The sequence below is a fragment of the Carica papaya genome, chromosome 1 (genome assembly GCF_054855325.1).
Source record: "Carica papaya isolate Zhongbai chromosome 1, ASM5485532v1, whole genome shotgun sequence".
NCBI lineage: Eukaryota > Viridiplantae > Streptophyta > Magnoliopsida > Brassicales > Caricaceae > Carica > Carica papaya.
In genome coordinates this window covers 26871769-26893397 of record NC_142309.1, presented here as the reverse complement: position 1 = coordinate 26893397, position 21629 = coordinate 26871769, and the positions used below count along the sequence as shown (strand labels likewise).

The window sequence follows — 21629 nt, the reverse complement described above, 5'->3', positions numbered from 1 at the left end:
TTTTTGGGTAGTTAAAATTTTTATATTTTGTTAGTATGTAACTCTTTAGGCAAAAAGTTTAAGATGGTCCAGACGTGTCACTTGTGTTTTATTCTTTTTTGTTGGTAGCACTCTTTTAGACGTGGATTATGAGGTATCCGTAGAATAAGAGGTTTGTCTTCCTTCTTTTATCATATTTTTCAGTTTAGTTTTACTTTTTTTAAGCCTAATTTATTTTTTAAAATTTTTTGATGGAGTTGGGGAGAGTTGCAACGCTATCTATTTCTGCATCATCTATCACATTAAGTTTTAAAAAGGTTTCATTTGGAGCTACAAAGAGATCTGCTCTATGATCACTTTAGTGGAAAAGAAGATCTGTGGTTCGATTTGAAGGCAGATACTGGTGATGGCGGAAACTCGTCTTCTTCGGTTGCAGGAGTACTTGGTCAGCGATTTTTTTTTATTTTTCTAATGTTTCTAATAAGGTTGCATTTACTGAATTGGTAATCAGGATATTTGAGCTGGTCTATTATACAGTCGTTTGGTACTATGAGCTGCTGTGTTTTATGAGGTATCTCTTTCTTCTTGTCTATCACATTATATTTCCTGGGTTTTGGTATGTTTTTCTTTTTTCTCGCGTCGCTGGCAAAAGGAAGGAGATCCTGACAATTCTTTAAAATTGTGCTGTAAGTGATGAAAATTCAATTTTTATTTTAATGATTTTGTATAATTACTTGTTATAGCAAACCTGCGAATTGTGGCTGTCTTACTTACGCTGGCAGGTTCTCTGTATAGCCTGTGGCGTGCTTTACGGTCTGTGAGCGACAAAAGAGAGAGTGTGTACGAAGAAGAGAACCAGAGCGACAGAGGAAGCGAGTTCGTATGAAATTTTACCTCATTATTTTATTATCTGATTAGTCAATTATTTTTATTTTTTACTAACTAATCAAATAAAAATTTTTAAATTATGCTACCATAACCTAGTTGAAGGATGGATTTGAATACTAAAAAGCTACGTGACGATAGATCGATATGAACAATGCAAAACAAACAAATTATATTTAGAAACCAAAATTGGAACAAAAATACAAACAAACTCAAATACAGTTACAAATCCAAGTACACTGAAAGAAAAATTCAATTGATTTTTTTATTCAATACCAAATAAATGAAACAAACAATTAACTCGAGTGAAATTATAAGAAACTAAAACAACAAATTTCAACAACAAGTAGGCACTGAAATTCTAATACAATTATAAACAAACTCAAATACAATCACAAACTCAAGTAAACCAAAACAATAATTACATTTAGTTCTTCAACTTTCCCAGATAACAAACATCTCAAACACAATAACGAGAAACTACAACAAATAAATTACTTCTACCCTTACAAAAAAACTCAAGTAAACCAAAACAAAAATTACATTTAGCTTTTCAACTTTCCTAGCAAACAAACATCTCAAACACAATAATGACAAATTACAAAATACAAATTACAAACTACCCTTACAAACAAACTCAAACAATCACAAAGTCAAGTGAACCAAAAGAAAAGTTACATTTGGCTCTTCAACTTTTCCTGCAAACAAATATCTCAAACACAATAATGACAAATTGAAACAAATAAATTACAATTATCCTTACAAACCTACAAGGAAAAAGAGTAAATCCAACTATCAGCCCTGAAAATGAGTATCTCGTTTTTAACATTTGCAGGAGTTGAAATGATTAAAAATTAAAACAACTTAGCATTAGTTTCTCAGTGAATTTCTTTATGTGTACATTAATATAGCAATACTTGAGGCTGTTTTTAATGTTATGTTGATGACAACAAAATTGTCCTCTTTTAATTTCTGTTCTTCTTGATTTCAGTCGTCTTTTTTTTTTTTTTAATTTAAAGTTTTGATATACGTCCATGCCAAGCTGTGCATATGTTGCATTTAATTGCTATTGATTTTCTTCTTATTTTAATTACAAGGTAAAAGAGTCTTGATCATTTATAAATTGATATGCTCATTTTTGTGTAGTTGTTGTAGATTTCAAATGTCAAAAATCAGGTAAATAAATACATATTTAATATTATATTTTTTTGATAACTAGTTAAAATTCTTTTTCTTTGTTATTATGAAAATCTTTAGGCAAAAAGTTAAAAGAGAGCCCAATCATATATTATCTCTGTTTTGTTCTCTTTTGTGGGTAACACTGCTTGAAACATGTTGGGTTATAAGATATTCGTAAAATAAAAAGTTTATTTTCCTATGCTTATGACATAAAATTTATTTTCTATTACATATTTTCTTCTCTATTTATGATTATTTACTTGCAATATTTATCTCAAAAAAAAATATTTACTTAGCAATATTATTTTTGTTTACTTTAATGTAGGATTACCGAAGGTTATTATAAATATTAATGAGCACTTTTAAGATAAATAAACATGTTTTTTTTATCTTTTTGGTAGATAAAATTTTTTAAACTTGTTAGTGTGTAACTCTTTAGACAAAAAGTTTAAGATGGTCCAGGCGTGTCGCTTGTGTTTTATTCTTTTTTGTTGGTAACACTCTTTTAAACGTGAATTATGAGGCATCCATGAAATAAGAGGTTTGTCTTCCTTCTTTTATCGTATTTTTCAGTTTAGTTTTGCTTTTTTTAGTCCTAATTTATTTTTTAAAATTTTCTGATAGAGTTAGAAAGAGTTACAACGTTATTTATTTCTGCATCATCTATCACAGTAAGTTTTAAAAAGGTTTCATTTGGAGCTACGAGGAGATCTACTCCATGATAACTTTAGTGGAAAAGAAGATCTGTGGTTCGATTTGATGGTAGATACTAGTGATGGTGGGCACTCATCTTCTTCGATTGGTACGAAGAGCTACTGTGTTTTATGTAGTATTTCTTTCTTCTTGTCTTTCACATTATATTTTTTGGGTTTTGATATGTTTGTCATTTTTCTTGCTCGTTGGCGAGAGGACGGAGGTCCTGACCATTCTTCAAAATTGCGCTGTAAGTGGTGAAAATTAAAATTTCATTTTAATTATTTTGCATGTTGATTGGTTGTAGCAAACATGAGAATACTGGCTCTCTTACTTACGCTGGCAAGTTCTGAGTATAGTCTGCTATATGTTTTACGGTCTGTGAGCAACAAAAGAGGGAGAGTGTGTGCGAATAAGAGAGCCAGAGCGGCAGAGGAAGAGAGTGCGTATGAAATTTTACCTCATTATTTTATTATCTGTGTTGCATACTTCTCATTTATTCTTTCAATTGTTGCAACATTTGCATCTTCAGTATGATGAAATGTTCCCTTCATTATTCAGTGATCATCCTGATATATTTCCTCCACACCTGTCCACAAACGAGAAGCTGAGAACTTGCTCAATTCTGGTTGGTGGCTTCCTAAAACACTCAGTATCTCTTGTATTTCTCTCTCTCTCTCTCTCTCTCTCTCTCTCTCTCTCTCTTTAATCATTCTTAAACTTAATCTTCAATCTTAAAATGGGATTGAATGATTTCTTCAGTTGCTTGAAAGTTACTTGTTTACCATTTGTAAAATAATATGCACTCGTTATAACTTTGGCTTTAGCTCATAAATAGTGGTAGATCAATATTATTTTTAAGAAATACAACGTAGTTGGTGTTTTTAGGGTAACTTGAATAAGCTAATAATTTTCTCAAAATATTTTACTTTTCTTTGTATGGTCTGCTGGTTTTCCATTTGGATCATGGCTAGTAGACAGAATGAGTTGTGGTTGGCAAATATATGATATCATCCTTAGAGATATATTTAAAATTAGATAGTTAGAATTGTTATTTTCAACTAAGATTAGGAATTGAATGTTGATTAACTTTTATGTATTAAAGCTGATAGGTATCGAGTATTTAGTGAGAAGCTAGTGATGTATTCAAAACTAGATAGTTAGGACTGCTTTTTTCATATAAGACTAGGAATTGATGTTGATTGACTTTTATGTACTAAAGTGCATAGGTATAGAGGACTAGTGATAGGCCAGAAAGTCTTTGTTTGATTTTAACTCTAACACACTGATTGGTTAGTATTGTTCTAAGATATTCGATGTAATTGGTATTTTAAGATGACTTGAATCATTTTGTAGGTTTTTGGAGGTAGATTACTTTCTTTTGTATGGTTTAATATTTTTTTATTTTGGTCATAGACCATTGTTAGAAAGATGGTGGTTGTTGGTTGTTATGTGGTATCATCCACAGTGGTTTATTTAAACTTAGATGGTTAGGATTGTTGAGTAATGTTAGGAAGTGGACACTGATTGATTTTTTATGTTTTGAAGCTAATATGAATAGAGTAGTTAGTAGTAAGTTTGTGGAGGTAAGTTCTTGTTTGATTTTAGCTCCAAGATAGTGGTAAATTATCGTTTCAAGGCAAGATAGAGAAGAAAAAGAAGATTGCAAATGTATGTGATTTTCTTTTGAATCTAATTCTAAAAGATAATACATAGTTTTAATACAATAAGAGTTAAATGTAATTTGTAATTGAAAAAAGAGTTTGGCAAATAAAAGTATCAAGTAAAGATAGTTTATAAGATGATATCACTAGTAGAACATGAAGAAGAGTTCGGAGCATCGGAGTTAGGCAGCAGGTTAATATACCTCGCAATAAATATACTCGTTTGCTGCATTAAGTGTGTATTGGACCCCTAATAGTTTACGTAATGTGGCATCCGAACGTATTGCAAAATGCTGCACTTGCAATGAAAAAATAATTTTTTTTGGCACCCGAACTAAATCTACTGCAAGATTATATCCATGAATTTTTCAACTACATAATTTAATAAAAAAATACGAAATGTAGATGGAGAGCCAAGCTTTCTTACTTCATTAAAAAACTATTATGGTGTAAGTGACAAAGAAATTCTAACTTAAAGATTTATCATATGTTAACTTTACTTTAGATTTAGATTGGAGGATTATTTTATTTTAAGAGTTTAATTTTTAGAAATCTATAATTTAGAATTATCGTTCATTTTCTTATTTTGAAGATTTTAGTGATAAAGTCATGGATTAAATAGTTCAAGGTGTTGCGAGTTGATATAGTAGATAGAGGATGATTCTAATTATTGAAGGATGTCCATTAGAATATTGTTTTCTAGTTATGAAAAGTGAACTTAGGGATTGGTGCTTAAGAAAAAGAAATGTCTGGTAAATTTACAACATTAGCTGTATGTCAAAAATACTGTTGGAAGAGTTGCAAGTGATGACTATTGGATAACTTTGACTTAAATTTATAATATATCTATTTGATATTTGAATCCAATGATTGTTTGTTTTAAGAATTGAGGTGATCTAGGATTTTGACTACTAATTGCCTAAAAATGAGTAAACAAAAGTGAAGGATAAAAAAACAATAAATCCCAAATATCAGCCTATAGAACGAACATGTCATTTTTTTTACATTTGTATGAGTTGAAATGATTATAAATTGATAAAATTAGCATTATTTGCTTAGTGAATTTCTTTTATGTGTACATTAACATAGCAGTACTTAAAAGGAGGCAATTTTAAATATTATGCTGAGAGTAATAAAATTGTCCTCTTTTGATGTTTGTTCTTTGTTTTAGTCTTTTTTTAATTTGAAGTTTTGATATCTGTTTTTTCATGCCAAACTATGCATATGTTACATTTAATTGCTTTGTAGCACCCGGAAAGGAGGAGAAAAAAAAAAAAAAAAAAAAAAAAAAAAAAGGGGCGGCCACGTCAGCAGCCACGTCAGCAGGCCCGGTCAGCAGTCCCGGCCAACCAGGGCCTGCCACGTGGCAAGACCGCGTCACTCCAAAAGGAGCCACGCTGGCGATCCGCGTGGGTGCGATCCGACGGCCCAGATCAATCACGCGATCGGACGGCCCAGATTCAATCGCACGGACGGCCCAGATTCAATCAAAAACGAACGGCCCAGATTAAAACAAAATGAACGGCTGTGATCAAAAGGCAAGGGGTTATAAATAGAATCTCCACACCAGACCACAAACCCTAGCCGCCAGCCGCTCGCCGGAGAAGACGAACCAGAGGCCGACCGCCGCCACCCGCCGCCGCACCGGGGAAATTTCCGACCGCCGATCGAGGTAAATTTCATACCCCCGACTCGTTTTTCCCCACTGATTCCTCCTATGGCCAAATCGAAGCCGAAATCCCGGCCAAACGGCCGGAATACGCGGCCGAAGCCCAGCGGCACCGCCGCGCCCCCTCTCGGTTTTTGCCTCCGACGAGGCCCTTCCCGGCCTCCGTTCGATGCAATTTTTATATCACCGTGATCACCATTCTTTTCTCTACAGGTTGACCGAAGCCAAATCACCAAAACACGAACTTCGCCGGAGAGTCGCCGTACCCGAGAGCGCCGCCGCCGGTAAGCTCCGCTTTTCCGTGATTTTTTGGCCCCCCGAGGGCCCTAGGGTTGTTTTCTGACAAGGACCAATGCGAGTGTGGCCGAATTCGGCCAAAAACGGCCGAAAACAGTCAACCCGAGGCGACTCGCCGCCGCCAGCGGCGGCGCCGTCGCCGGAGCACGGCGGAGCCGCCGTGCCGGAGTTGCGATTTGGGCCGAAAGAGGCCCTGGGCCTAATTTGGATTTTTTTGGAACCCGTGCAGGTACTGTGAGCGTGTTTCAGTTCCCCGGGAAAAATTCAGGGGAAAATTAGGGACAGCCTGCAGGCGCACTGTGAATCGTATTCGGATCCCGAAAACAAGTAAGGACCCCTCACCCTATTTCCTATCACGGTATTAAAGTTCAAAATGATAAAACAGTATTTCTTGAATTAACGCATGTGTGAAATTGCTTAAGGTTGCTAATGGAGCCCGAGTCTAGTGTGATTGATGATTTACTGTTATTTGGCCTGTTTACAGCTTTAAATGCAAAATGAGGTTTGATGTGTTCATTTTACAGATTTGTGTGCATGCACTACGTTTTTATTAATTATGGGTTGAATGACTGAAAAACTGATACTGTATGTTGTCTGTTTGGTATGAATTACGATTTGCTTGTTTAAATGTGAATTGATGATGCTGATTGGGGAAAAGGAAAAATGAAAGATTGTGTAAACTGATAATTGTATTATGGGGGTCAGCCTGACTAGATATCCTGGGAGATGGTGGACGGACCGGGTCCGTAGGGAACCCTACCGGGATTGTGGTCTCACATGCCGGACGGGGTATGGAGATCTTATGGTTTTGGCGCCCATACCGGACGGGGTATGGGGACGGCCCGTTTCACCCTCATACCGGACGGGGTATTGAGGTTTATGGTTTTGGCGCCCATACCGGACGGGGTATGGGGACGGCCCGTTTCACCCTCATACCGGACGGGGTATTGAGGTTCATGGTTTTGGCGCCCATACCGGACGGGGTATGGGGACGGCCCTGGAAACTGATTATGAATGTTAAAGGTTAACGGGTAGCGGAACCCCTATGGACCCCCACGGATACTAGTAGGCTGGTAAATGAGAAAAAGATATGTTGTACAATGATTGAATTACAAGAGGCGTGATAAGTGTTATGTTTTACAGCTTAGATTATTCAATGATTATGATAATGTTATTGTTTTTCTCATATTGTTTTCATAAATTCCACCAAGGTAAGTGGATGGTCAAAGTTTTATTATTGATAAAAGGTTTTGTTGTTAATAAACGAGTTTATTGTAAATTATGCTCCATTGGTCTTTTTGTGTTTTTTTACCCACCTTTATCTCCGTGACGGTGAGATATCGTGATGTTCTTACTGGGCTAGTGTAGCTCACTCCTTAATTAACCATTTCAGATCAGGAAGACATGGTTCCCGAGCCCGTTCCGCAGGAGGACGACGAAGGGGATGCCTAGAGACTCTGTAGTCATACGCATAGTTTTATTTTCGAGTTTCTTTCTTAGTTAGTTTAATCTTTTATATTTTAAGTACGTTTTTGGTTTTTCGTGTAAGGGATGTTAAATGAAATTTTGATCTCGCTTCCGCATTCGATATATTTAAATACTCATTTCATTTTAATATTTTCCGGGGCTGTTACATGCTTAGTTCTCTTCTCATTTAAATTACAATGTAGAAAAATCTTATTTGTTCATAAAAAAATAAGTTTATTGTTCTCTTTTAATGCTTGTTACTCCCGGTTCTAGTTGATTTTTTTTTATATTTCAATTTTGGTACGCGTAGCTCCCATGGGAAATTATCCATATGTTCTATTTATTTGCTAATGATTTTTTACTTCTTTGAATTATAATATCGACGAATCTTTGTTATTTACAAATTGATTTGCTCACTTTTATTTGCTTATTGTTGATTTCGAACTCCAAAGATGAGGTAAATAATCGTGTACCCAATATTTTGTTTTTGCTCAGCTAATTAAAATAAATTGCTCATGTTATTATGTGACTCTTTAGGCAAAAAATTTAAAATAGTCTAGTTGTTTGTTTTGCATTTTTTATTCTTTTATAGATAACATTGTTTTGTTACTTGAATGGTCTGTGCTCCTCTTCATTTTTATCTTTTTTTTTGTTCTTTTTTTAATTGACATGTAGTGGTTGGTGTCCATATTTATCATACACGAAAGATATTATTTTTTTCCAAATGTGTGGTTGAGATACTGTTGCTTTAATTAATGCATATAGAGAACCCAAAAAGTATGATATTTTTTTATAATTTTTTAAATAATTAATTAATATTCTATATAGTTTTGTTGAATAGTTGTTAAATAAAATATAATACAACATTAGCTTATAACTATTACATAAAATATTTATTTCATAATTAAATGCCAACTGTTTACAAAAGTTGAATAATAAATACCCAAAATTTAATAATTTTTTAAAGTAATATGGAGGAACTCACCAACTTTCATTGAATATACATAAATTTTCATACTTTCTAAAACTAAATAAAAACATTTTACTTTATGAATTATTTCATAATCTACATTTGAAGCATAATTATATGTATAGTTAATCAATTATATAATACAATCAAAATATATATAGTTAATTATTTATATTCTAACATAAATTATTAAAATTTATTGTAAAATTATATTTATCTGCTTTAAATTTATTTATTTTTATTTTCTTTCAATAATAATTAATAAAAAAAATCATCTACAAGGGAGTCTTTTTCATTTTTCTGTCAAATAATCATGTACATTTTTTTAGAATTAATTAATAAGTGTTTATCATACATTCTTATTTATGAAATTTTACTTAAAAAAAAAACTTTTAATTTATTATCTCTTTCTTAATAATTACAGTTTTTTATCATAAAAATGTTTTAATTTTTTATAAAATATAACAAAAATTTAAAACAACACCCTAAGCCTGGACTCCGCGTAGTTTAACTTTTTTAACGCTGCTTTTTTCTTTCTTTTTCTTTTCTTTAAAAAGTTTTTTAAAAAACAAATTGACCGTTGTCGGCGTCCTTTTAACGCAGTCTGCATTTCTTTATTTTCCCTTTAAAGCAAACTGACCGTGCGATTCTCCTCTTCAGACCACCTTCTTCCTTTCTTTTACTTTCAAAAAGTTTTCCACGTTCTTTGTTTTCAGATCTGGCCTTGCCCAGAGAAAAGAAGAGAGATACAAGCACAAAAGAGAGAGAGAAAAACAGGAAAAAGACAGAAACGACCAGACATGGATCTGAAACCCCCCCCATTCTCTTCAATGTGGAGAGGGAAAGAAAAGAATATCAGAAAGAGGTAAGGAAGAAGATGATAGAAAACAAATTAGAATGGTCATCGTTCTAACATTCTTTTTCTTCTTCAGTTTCTTGAGAGCAAAGAACCAAATAGAGAAAGAAAAGAAGAACAAAGAAAGAAGGAAGAAGAAGATCGAAAAGAAGATAGATGGGTTTGTCTTAAAGACCCAACACTACTTAGTCATTCTGTTAAATTTCAATCTCTCTTGTTCACAAGCCTTGCCCAGAGAGAAGGTGAGAAGTACGAGCATAGCAGAGAGAGAAAGAGGGGAAAAAGACAGAAACGAGCAGACATGGATCTGAAACTCTCCATTCTCTTCAATGTGGAGAGGGAAAGAAAAGAATATCAGAAAGAGGTAAGGAAGAAGATGATAGAAAACAAATTAAATTGTCCTCTCTCTACCATTCTATTTCTTTTTCAGTTTATTGGGAGTAAAGAGCCAAATAGAGAAAGAAAAGAAGAGCAAAGAAAGAGGGAAGAAGAAGATCGAAAAGAAGATAGATGGGTTCTCTTAAAGACCCAACAGTATTGAAAGATTCAATCTCTTGCCCACAAGTCTTGCGCAGAGAGGAGAGAAATACAAGCATAACAACGGGAGAGAACGGGGAAAAAGATAGGAAAGAACAGACATGGGTCTGAAACTCTTCGTTCTCTTCAATGTCGGGAGGGAAAGAAGCGAATATCGGAAAGAGATGAGGAAGAAGAAGATAGAAAACAAGATTAAAATGGTTCCTTCTATCATTCTTTTTCTTCTTCAGTTTCTTGAGAGCAACGAACCAAATAGAGAAAGAAAAGAAGAACAAAGAAAGAAGGAAGAAGAAGATCGAAAAGAAGATAGATGGGTTTCTCCTCAAGACCCAACACTACTTAGTCATTCTGTTAAATTTCAATCTCTCTTGTTCACAAGCCTTGCCCAGAGAGAAGGTGAGAAATACAAGCATAACGGAGAGAGAAAAAGGGGAAAAAATCAGGAACGAGCAGACATGGATCTGAGACTCTCCATTCTCTTCAATGTGGAGACGGAAAGAAAAGAATATCAGAAAGAGGTAAGGAAGAAGATGATAGAAAACAAATTAAACTGTCCTCTTTCTTCCATTCTATTTCTTTTTCAGTTTATTGGGAGTAAAGAGCCGAATAGAGAAAGAAAAGAAGAGCAAAGAAAGAGGGAAGAAGAAGATCGAAAGAAGAGATATGTCTTTCTCTTCAAAGACCCAACGGTAGCCGGAGGTATTTTTACTTATCTCTTAATATTGGTAGGTGATCATTCATGGAGTTTATTTTTATTTGGTTCTCCTTTCATGAAGTTGGCATAAGTGATTTAGTCTCTCTTAATCTGGGTTTACATAAATCTTTTTTTTTTTAAATTTCTTTTTACAGTTTCTGTCTTCTTATTTATTTATTCTTCTTATTTAATGTTTTTAGTTTTCATAAATTTGTTTTGTTATGTGTAGCATCTGTTCTTAACTAACTAACTAATTGTTTCTTAGCATCAGTTATTTTCAACTATATCTGTAATGAGGAATAATGAATTGGTTCTCTGTCTCTCTCTGTGTTCTCTTCTCTCTTTTATTCTCTCTTTGTCTGTTTCTCACTCTCTCTGCACTTCTCTCTTTGTTTGCTACATTCCAAACCCTAAAAGCCCTCTTCCTAAATTTCACACATAACATATTTCTAAATTAATTCGAGTTCTTTCTTGTTATAAACAACTGGGGAGATGTTGTTTTTCTTATTCCTTTCTACCATGATTTACAGACTTGAATTTTACTCAAAGATAGCAGCAGTTTCTTGTTTTTTCATTTAAATATTCCAGATTAGCTTTAATAATTTTACAGACAAACAAACTCTCTTCTGGAATTTGATTTAGTAGGTTCTGTTTTTTATGGAGTTTGCAAAGTTGATCTTTTGGTCTCTGTTTCTAAATACATTTGACATGTTCCTTTGAGCCCCAGGTGGGTTGGGAATAGAATATTAATGCTGTGGATATTCCATAGTTATATGCTAATGTATGAATCAAATATGAACATATTACCCTTTTCCGATTGAGGGAACTTTCAAAAAGAAGAATTGCTTGATTGATTACCCTCCCAAAGTATTCAGAGTATTCGGGTTTTTTTGAAAACTAACAGCGTAAAAATGTTATAGTAATAATAAATATAGTGAAAATAAAAGCAAGAAAAACGATTGGATTTGGAGCTCTTTTGCATAGATGGAAATGTAGTCCTTTTTAATCTTTAACTTATCATTTCTTTCACAATTTAAAACTTCTTAAGAAACGATTTTATCTTGTGAACTTTACTTTAAATATTTTCATAATTGGGAATATTTTCTAAAGCGTCGCATACTTCTCATTTATGCTTTCAATTGTTGCAACATTTGCATTTTCAGTATGATGAGATGTTCCCTTCACTATTCAGTGATCATCCTAATATATTTCCTCCACACCTGTCGACATGGGCTAGTGAACTTTGGCACTGAAATAGCATGAAAGGTATGTCCGTAGACAGGAAGCTGAGAACTTGCTCAATTCCAGTTGGTGGCTTCCTGAAACACTCAGTATCTCTTCTCTCTCTCTCTTTAATCATTCTTAAACTTAATCTTTAATCTTAGAATGCGATTGAATGATTTCGTCAGTTGCTTGAAAGTAACTTGTTTACTATTTGCAAAATAATATGCACTCGTTATAACTTTGACTTTAACTCATAGATAATGGTTGATCAATATTATTTTTAAGAAATGCAATGCAATTGGTATTTTTAGGGTAACTTGAATAAGCTAATAAATTTTTCAAGATAATTTACTTTTCTCTGTATGGTTTGCTGGTTTTTCCTTTGGATCATGGCTAGTAGACAGAATGAGTTGTGATTGTTGCCAAATATATGATATCATCCTTGGACATATATTTAAAATTAGATAGCTAGAATTGCTATTTTCAAATAAGATTAAGAATTGAATGTTGATTAACTTTTATGTATTAAAACTGATAGGTATCGAGTATTTAGTGACGAGCTAGTGATGCATTTAAAACTAGATAGTTAGGATTGCTTTTTTCAGATAAGACTGGGAATTTATGTTGATTGACTTTTATGTACTAAAACTCATAGGTATTGAGTACTAGTGATAGGCAAGAAAGTTTTTGTTTGATTTTAGCTTTAACACAATGGTCGGTTAGTATTGTTCTAAGATATTCAATGTAATTGGTGTTTTAAGATGATTAGAATCATTCTGTAGTTTTTTTGGAGGTAGATGACTTTCTTTTGTATGGTTTACTGTTTTTTTTTTTGGTCATAACCCGTTGTTAGAAAAATGGTGGTTGTTGGTTGTTATGTGGTATCATCTACAGTGGTTTATTTAAACTTAGATGGTTAGGATTGTTGAGTAATGTTAGGAAGTGGACACGGATTGATTTTTTATGTATTGAAGCTAATAGGAATAGAATAATTAGTAGTAGGTTTGTGGAGGTAAGTTCTTGTTTGATTTTAGCTCCAAGATAGTGGTAAATTATCGTTTCAAAGGCAAGCTAGAGAAGAAAAAAAAGATTGCATATGTATGTGACTTTCTTTTGGATTTAGTTCTAAAAGATAATACATAGTTTGAATATAATAACAATTTAAAGTAATTTGTAATTGAAAAAAAAGTTTGGGAAATAAAAGTATCAAGTAAAGGTAGTTTATAAGATGACATCACTAGTAGAACATGAAAAAGAGTTTGGAGCATCAGAGTTAGGCAGCAGGTTAATATACCTCGCAATAAATATACTCATTTGCTGCATTAAGTGTGTGTGTTGGACCCTAATAGTTAATGTAATGTGGCATCCGAACGTATTGCAAAATGCCGCACTTGCAATGAAAAAATAATTTTTTTTGGCACTCGAACTAAATCTACTGCAAGATTATATCCATGAATTTTTCAACTACATAATTTAATCAAAAAAATACAAAATATAGATGGAGAGCCAAGTTTTCTTACTTCATTAAAAAACTAATAGTTTTTAAAATACATAAAATTCTGCGACAGAAAAATTCTAATTTAAAAATTTATCACATATTAGCTTTACTTTAGATTTAAATTGGAAGATTATTTTATTTTAAGAGTTTAATTTTAAGAAACCTATCATTTAGAGTTATCGTTCATTTTCTTATTTTGAAGATCTTAGAAACCTAATAGCTTTTAAACTAAAACAAAAATTACATTTAGCTCTTCAACTTTTTTAGCAAACAAGCATCTCAAACACAATAACGGCAAACTACAACAAATAAATTACAACTACCCTTACAAACTGACAAGGAAAAAGAGTAAACTTTAAATATCAACTCAGAAATCGAATATCTCGTTTTTAACATTTTCATGAGTTAAAATGATTATAAATTGAAACAATTTAGTATTATTTCGTCAATGAGTTTCTTTATGTGTACATTAATATAGCAATACTTGAGGCTGTTTTTAATGTCATGCAGAGGACAATAAAATTGTCCTCTTTTAATGGTCGTTTTTAATGTCCATGTCAAGTTGTGCATATGTTATATTTAGTTGCTATTGATTCTCTTCTGATTTGAATTATAACATAAAAGAGTCTTGATCATTTATAAACTGATATACTTACTTTTGTGTAGTTGTTGTAGATTTCAAATGGCAAAAATCATGTAAATAAACATATATTCAATAGTGTGTTTTTTCTTTAACTAGTTAAAATTTTCTTTAATTGTTATAATGAAGATCTTTAGGTAAAAAGTTGAAAGGAATCCAATCATATATTATCTCTGTTTTGTTCTCTTTTCTGGGTAACACTGCTGGAGAAATGTTGGGTTATGATATATTCGTGAAATAAAAAGTTTATTTTTCAATGCTTATGACATAAATTTTATTTTTTTATTACATATATTTTTTTCTATTTATAATTATTTACTTAACAATATTCTTTTTGTTTACTTTAATATAGGACTACCGAAAGTTATTATCAATTTTAGGAGCACTTTTAACGTAATAAACGTGTGTTTTTATCTTTTTGGGTAGCTAATATTTTAATATTTTGTTAGTGTATAATTCTTCGGCAAAAAGTTTAAGATGGTCCAGGCGTATCATTTGTGTATTATTTTTTTTTTGTTGGTAGCACTCTTTTAGAAGAGAATTATAAGGTATCCGTGGAATAAGAGGTTTGGCTTCCTTCTTTTATAATATTTTTCAGTTTAGTTTTACTTTTTTTAAGCCTAATTTATTTTTCAAAATTCAATTGATGGAGTTGGGGAGAGTTAGAACACTTTCTATTTCTGCATCATCTATCACATTAAGTTTTAAAAAGGTTTCATTTGGAGCTACAAAGAGATATGCTCTATGATTACTTTAGTGAAAAAGATTTGTGGTTCGATTTGAAGGCAGATACTAGTGATGGCGGAAACTCATCTTCTTCGGTTGCAGGAGTACTTGGTTAGCGATTTTTTTTTTTATTTTTTTAATGTTTCTAATAAGGTTGCATTTACTGAATTGGTAATCAGGATATTTGAACTGATCTATTATACAGTCGTTTGGTACTATGAGCTGCTGTGTTTTATAAGGTATCTCTTTCTTCTTGTGTATCACATTATATTTCCTGAGTTTGGGTATGTTCGTCTTTTTTCTCGCGTCGCTATCAAAAGGAAGAAGATCCTGTAAATGATGAAAATTCAATTTTTATTTTAATGATTTTGTATAATTACTTATTATAGCAAACCTGCGAATAGTGGCTGTCTTACTTACGCTGGCAGGTTCTCGGTATAGCCTGCGGCGTGCTTTACGATATGTGAGCGACAAAAGAGGGAGAGTGTGTACGAAGAAGAGAACCAGAGCGACAAAAGAAGCGAGTTCGTATGAAATTTTACCTCATTATTTTATTATCTGATTAGTCAATTATTTTTATTTTTTACTAACTAATCAAATAATAATTTTTAAATTATGGTACCATAACTTAGTTGAACACTAAAAAGCTACAAAGCTACATGGATTTGAACACTAAAAAGCTACATGACGATAGATCGATATGAACAATGTAAAGCAAATAAATTATAATTAGAAACTGAAATTGGAAAAAAAATACAAACAAACTCAAATACAGTTACAAATCCAAGTATACGGAAAGAAAAATTCAATTGATTTTTTTTTAATTCCAAATAAATGAAACAAACAACTAAGTTGGCACTAAAATTCTAGTACAATTACAAACAAACGCAAATATAATCACAAACTTAAGTAAATCAAAACAATAATTATATTTAGCTCTTCAACTTTCCCAGATAACAAACATCTCAAACACAATAACGAGAAACTACAACAAACAAATTACATTTACCCTTACAAACAAACTCAAATACAATTACAAAGTCAAATAAACAAAAACAAAAATTACATTTAGTTCTTCAACTTGCCAAGAAAAAAACATCTCAAAAACAATAACGACAAACCATAATAAACAAATTACAACTACCCTTACAAACTTACAAGGAAAAAGAGCAAAACCCAAGTATCAGTCCTGAAAATAAATATCTCATTTTTTATATTTGTATGAGTTGAAATGATTATAAATGGAAACAATTTAGCATTATTTCGTTAGTGAATTTTTTTATGTGTACATTGACATAGCAATACATGAGGCTGTTTTTAATGTTATGCAGAAGACAACAGAAGTGTCCTCTTTTAATGACTTTTCTTCTTGATTTTAGTCGGTTTTTTTTTTAATTTGAAGTTTTGATATCCGTCCATGCCTGCATTTGTTACATTTAATTGCTATTGGTTTTCTTCTTATTTTAGTTACAACGTAAAAGAGTCTTGATCATTTATATATGCTCACTTTTGTGTAATTGTTGTAGATTTCAAACGCCAAAAATCAGGTAAATAAACACGTATTCAATATTATATTTTTTCTATAATTAGTTAAAATTTTCTTTCTTTGATACTATGAAGATCTTTAGGTAAAAAGTTAAAGAGAGTTTAATCATATATTATCTCTTTTTTGTTCTCTTTTGTGGGTAATACTACTGGAAACATTTTGGGTTATAAGATATTCGTGGAACAAAAGGTTTATTTTGTTTTGCTTATGATATAAGTTTTATTTTCTATTTAGAATCATTTATTTAGCAATATTCTTTATGTTTACTTTAATATAGGACTACCATAGGTTATTATCAATCTTAGGGAGCACTTTTAAGGTAAATAAGCATGTGTTTTTATTTTTTTGGGTAGTTAAAATTTTTATATTTTGTTAGTATGTAACTCTTTAGGCAAAAAGTTTATGGTCCAGACGTGTCACTTGTGTTTTATTTTTTTTTGTTGGTAGCACCCTTTTAGACGTGGATTATGATGTATCTGTAGAATAAGAGGTTTGTTTTTCTTCTTTTATCATATTTTTCAGTTTAGTTTTACTTTTTTTAATCCTAATTTATTTTTTAAAATTCAATTGATGGAGTTGGGGAGAGTTACAACGCTATCTATTTCTGCATCATCTATCACATTAAGTTTTAAAAAAGTTTCATTTGGAGCTACAAAGAGATCTGCTCTATGATCACTTTACTGAAAAAGAAGATATGTGGTTCGATTTGAAGGCAGATACTGGTGATGGCAGAAACTCGTCTTCTTCGGTTGTAGGAGTACTTGGTCAGCGATTTTTTTTTTTTTTTCTAATGTTTCTAATAAGGTTGCATTTACTGAATTGGTAATCAGGATATTTGAGCTGGTCTATTATACAGTCGTTTGGTACTATGAGGTGCTGTGTTTTATGAGATATCTCTTTCTTCTTGTCTATCACATTATATTTAGTTGCTATTGATTCTCTTCTGATTTGAATTATAACATAAAAGAGTCTTGATCATTTATAAACTGATATACTTACTTTTGTGTAGTTGTTGTAGATTTCAAATGGCAAAAATCATGTAAATAAACATATATTCAATAGTGTGTTTTTTCTTTAACTAGTTAAAATTTTCTTTAATTGTTATAATGAAGATCTTTAGGTAAAAAGTTGAAAGGAATCCAATCATATATTATCTCTGTTTTGTTCTCTTTTCTGGGTAACACGGCTGGAGAAATGTTGGGTTATGATATATTCGTGAAATAAAAAGTTTATTTTTCAATGCTTATGACATAAATTTTATTTTTTTATTACATATATTTTTTTCTATTTATAATTATTTACTTAACAATATTCTTTTTGTTTACTTTAATATAGGACTACCGAAAGTTATTATCAATTTTAGGAGCACTTTTAACGTAATAAACGTGTGTTTTTATCTTTTTGGGTAGCTAATATTTTAATATTTTGTCAGTGTGTAACTCTTAGGCAAAAAGTTTAAGATGGTCCAGGCGTGTCACTTGTGTTTTATTTTCTTTTGTTCGTAGCACTTTTTTAGATATAGATTATGAGGTACCAGCACAATAAGAGGTTTGTCTTTCCTCTTTTATCCTGTTTTTCAATTTTATTTTGTTTCTTTTCATCTTAATTTTTTCTTTAATATTTTTTAATAGAGTTGGAGAGAGTTACAACATTATTTATTTCCGCATCATTTATTACATTAAGTTTTAAAAAGTTTTTAGATGGAGCTTCATAAGGAGATCTTCTCCATGATCATTTTAGTTAAAAAGATCTGTGGTTTGATTTGATGGTAGATAATGGTACTGGCGGAAATTCGTCTTCTTCAGTTGTAGGAGTACTTGGTCATCAGTTTCTTTTGTTTCTTCATTGTTTCTAATAATGTTGCATTTACTGAATTGGTAATTAGGATTTTGGAGCTAGACCATACAATGGTTTGGTACTATGAGCTGCTGTGTTTTAGGAGGTATCTCTTTCTTCTTGCCTTTCCCATTATATTTCTTAGATTTTGGTATGTTTGTCTTGTTTCTCGCGTCGCTGGCAAGATGACGGAGGTCATGAGCATTCTTTAAAATTGTGCTGTAAGTGATGAAAATTCAAATTTCATTTTAATGATTTTGCATATTTATTGATTGTAGCAAACCTGCGAATACTGGCTCTCTTACGCTGGCAGGCTCTCAGTATAGCCTACGGCGTGCTTTACGGTATGTGAGCAACAAAAGAGGGAGAGTGTGTACGAAGAAGAGAACCAGGAAGGCAGAGGAAGAGAGTTCGTATGAAAGTTTACCTCATGATTTTATTATCTGATTAATCAATTATTTTTATTTTTTACTAACTAATCAAACAATAATTTTTAAATTATGCTACCATAACTTAGTTGAAGGATGGATTTGAACACTAAAAACCTACATGACGCTAGATCGATATGAACAATGCAAAACAAACAAATTGTAATAAGAAACTGAAATTGGAATAAAAATACAAACAAATTCAAATAAATTAATAAATTCAAGTATATTTAAAGAAAAATCCAATTGATTTTTTTGCAATTCCACAAAAATGAAACAAACAACTAAGTTTGAGTGAAATTGTACAACAAACTAAAACAAGTAGACGCTGAAATTCTAATACAATTACAAATAAACTCAAATATAATCATAAACTCAAGTAAACTAAAACAAAAATTACATAGTAATACTTGAGATTGTTTTTAATGTTATGCAAAAGACAACAAAATTGTCCTCTTTTAATGTTTTTTCTTTTTTATTTTAGTCGTTTTTTTTAATTTAAAGTTTTGAAATCTGTCCATGCCTGCATTTGTTACATTTAATTGCTATTGGTTTTCTTCTAATTTTAAAAGAGTCTTGATCATTTATAAATTGATATACTCACTTTTGTGTAATTGTTGTAGATTTCAAACGCCCAAAATCAGATAAATAAACACGTATTCAATATTATATTTTTTTCTATAGCTAGTTAAAATTTTCTTTCTTTGTTATTATAAAGATCTTTATGCAAAAAGTTTAAGAGAGTCCAATCATATATTATCTCTTTTTTGTTCTCTTTTGTGGGTAATACTACTGGAAACATGTTGGATTATAAGATATTCGTGGAACAAAAGGTTTATTTTGCTTTACTTACGATATAAATTTTATTTTCTATTATATATATATAAATATTTTTTCTATTTAGAATTATTTATTTAGCAGTATTCTTTATGTTTACTTTAATGTAGGACTACCGAAAGTTATTATTAATCTTATGGAGCACTTATAAGGTAAATAAGCATGTGTGTTTATCCTTTTGGGTAATCAAAATTTTTATATTTTGTTAGTATGTAATTCTTTAGGCAAAAAGTTTAAGATGGTCCAGCAGTGTCACCTGTGTTTTATTTTCTTTTGTTTGTAGATTATGAAGTATATGTGGAATAAGAGATTTGTCTTTCTTCTTTTATCATATTTTTCAGTTTAGTTTTGTTTTTTTTTAGCCTAATTTATTTTTTAAAATTTTTTGATGGAGTTGGAGAGGGTTACAACGCTATCTATTTGTGCATTATGTATCACATTAAGTTTTAAAAAGGTTTCATTTGGAGCTAAAAGGAGATCTACTCTATGATCAGTTTAGTGGAAAAGAAGATATGTGGTTCGATTTGATGGCAGATACTGGTGATGGCAGGAACTCGTTTTCTTCAGTTGCAGGAATACTTGGTCAGCGGTTTTTTTTGCTTCTTTTATCTTTCTAATAAGGTTGCATTTACTAAATTGGTAATCAGTATATTGGAGCTGGCCTATTATATAGTGGTTTGGTACTATGAGTCGCTAGGTTTTTTGAGGTATCTCTTTCTTCTTGTCTTTCACATTATATTTCCTGCATTTTGGTATGTTTGTCTTGTTTCTCGCATCGCTGGCAAAAGGAAGGAGGTCTTGATTCTTTAAAATTGTGCTGTAAGTGATGAAAATTAAATATTTATTTTAATGATTATGCATAATTACTTGTTGTAGCAAACGTGCGAATAGTGGCTGTCTTGATCATTTATAAATTGATATGCTTACTTTTGTGTAATTGTTGTAGATTTCAAACGGCAAAAATCAGATGAATAAACACGTATTCAATATTATGTTGTTTCTATAACTAGTTAAAATTTTCTTTCTTTGTTACTATGAAGATCTTTAGGCAAAAAGTTAAAGAGAGTCCAATCTTTTTTTTTTTTGTTCTCTTTTGTGGGTAACACTGCTGGAAATATGTTGGGTTATAAGATATTCGTGGAATAAAAGATTTATTTTACTTTACTTACGATACAAATTTTATTTTGTATTTATATACATATATTTTTATATTTAGAATTATTTATTTAGCAATATTCTTTATGTTTACTTTAATGTAGGACTACCGAAGGTTATTATCAATCTTATGGAGCACTTTTAAGGTAAATAAGCATGTGTTTTTATCTTTTAGGGTAGTCAAAATTTTTATATTTTGTTAGTATGTAACTCTTTAGGCAAAAAGTTTAAGATGGTCCGGACGTGTCACTTGTATTTTATTCTTTTTTGTTGGTAGCACTCTTTTAGACGTGGATTATGAGGTATCTGTGGAATAAGAGGTTTGCCTTCCTTATTTTATTATATTTTTCAGTATAGTTTTACTTTTTTTAAGTCTAATTTATTTTTTAAAATTCAATTGATGGAGTTGGGGATAGTTACAATGCTATCTATTTCTGCATCATCCATCACGTATTCAATATTATGTTTTTTCTATAATTAGTTAAAATTTTCTTTCTTTGATACTATGATCTTTAGGTAAAAAGTTAAAGAGAGTTCGATCATATATTATCTCTTTTTTGTTCTCTTTTGTGGGTAATACTACTGGAAACATCTTGGGTTATAAGATATTCGTGGAACAAAATGTTTATTTTGCTTTGCTTGTGATATAAGTTTTATTTTCTCTTTAGAATCATTTATTTAGCAATATTCTTTATGTTTACTTTAATGTAGGACTACCGAAGGTTATTATCAATCTTAGGGAGCACTTTTAAGGTAAATAAGCATGTGTTTTTATTTTTTTGGATAGTTAAAATTTTTATATTTTGTTAGTATGTAACTCTTTAGGCAAAAAGTTTAAGATGGTCCAGA

General features: G+C 31.3%; 2 long non-coding RNA genes across 2 annotated transcripts; both read left to right on the top strand.

Moving 5' to 3' along the window:
• Nucleotides 1–772: 772 nt before the first annotated feature.
• Nucleotides 773–7981, top strand: LOC148270491 (uncharacterized). The gene is made up of 2 exons (XR_015813019.1): nucleotides 773–6693; nucleotides 7760–7981. It is a non-coding gene; the product is annotated as an uncharacterized LOC148270491 (long non-coding RNA).
• A 1295-nt stretch (nucleotides 7982–9276) lies between these two features.
• LOC110825423 (uncharacterized) lies at nucleotides 9277–20614 on the top strand. The gene is made up of 3 exons (XR_015813018.1): nucleotides 9277–10895; nucleotides 12054–18466; nucleotides 18639–20614. It is a non-coding gene; the product is annotated as an uncharacterized LOC110825423 (long non-coding RNA).
• The last annotated feature ends 1015 nt before the right edge of the window (nucleotides 20615–21629 follow it).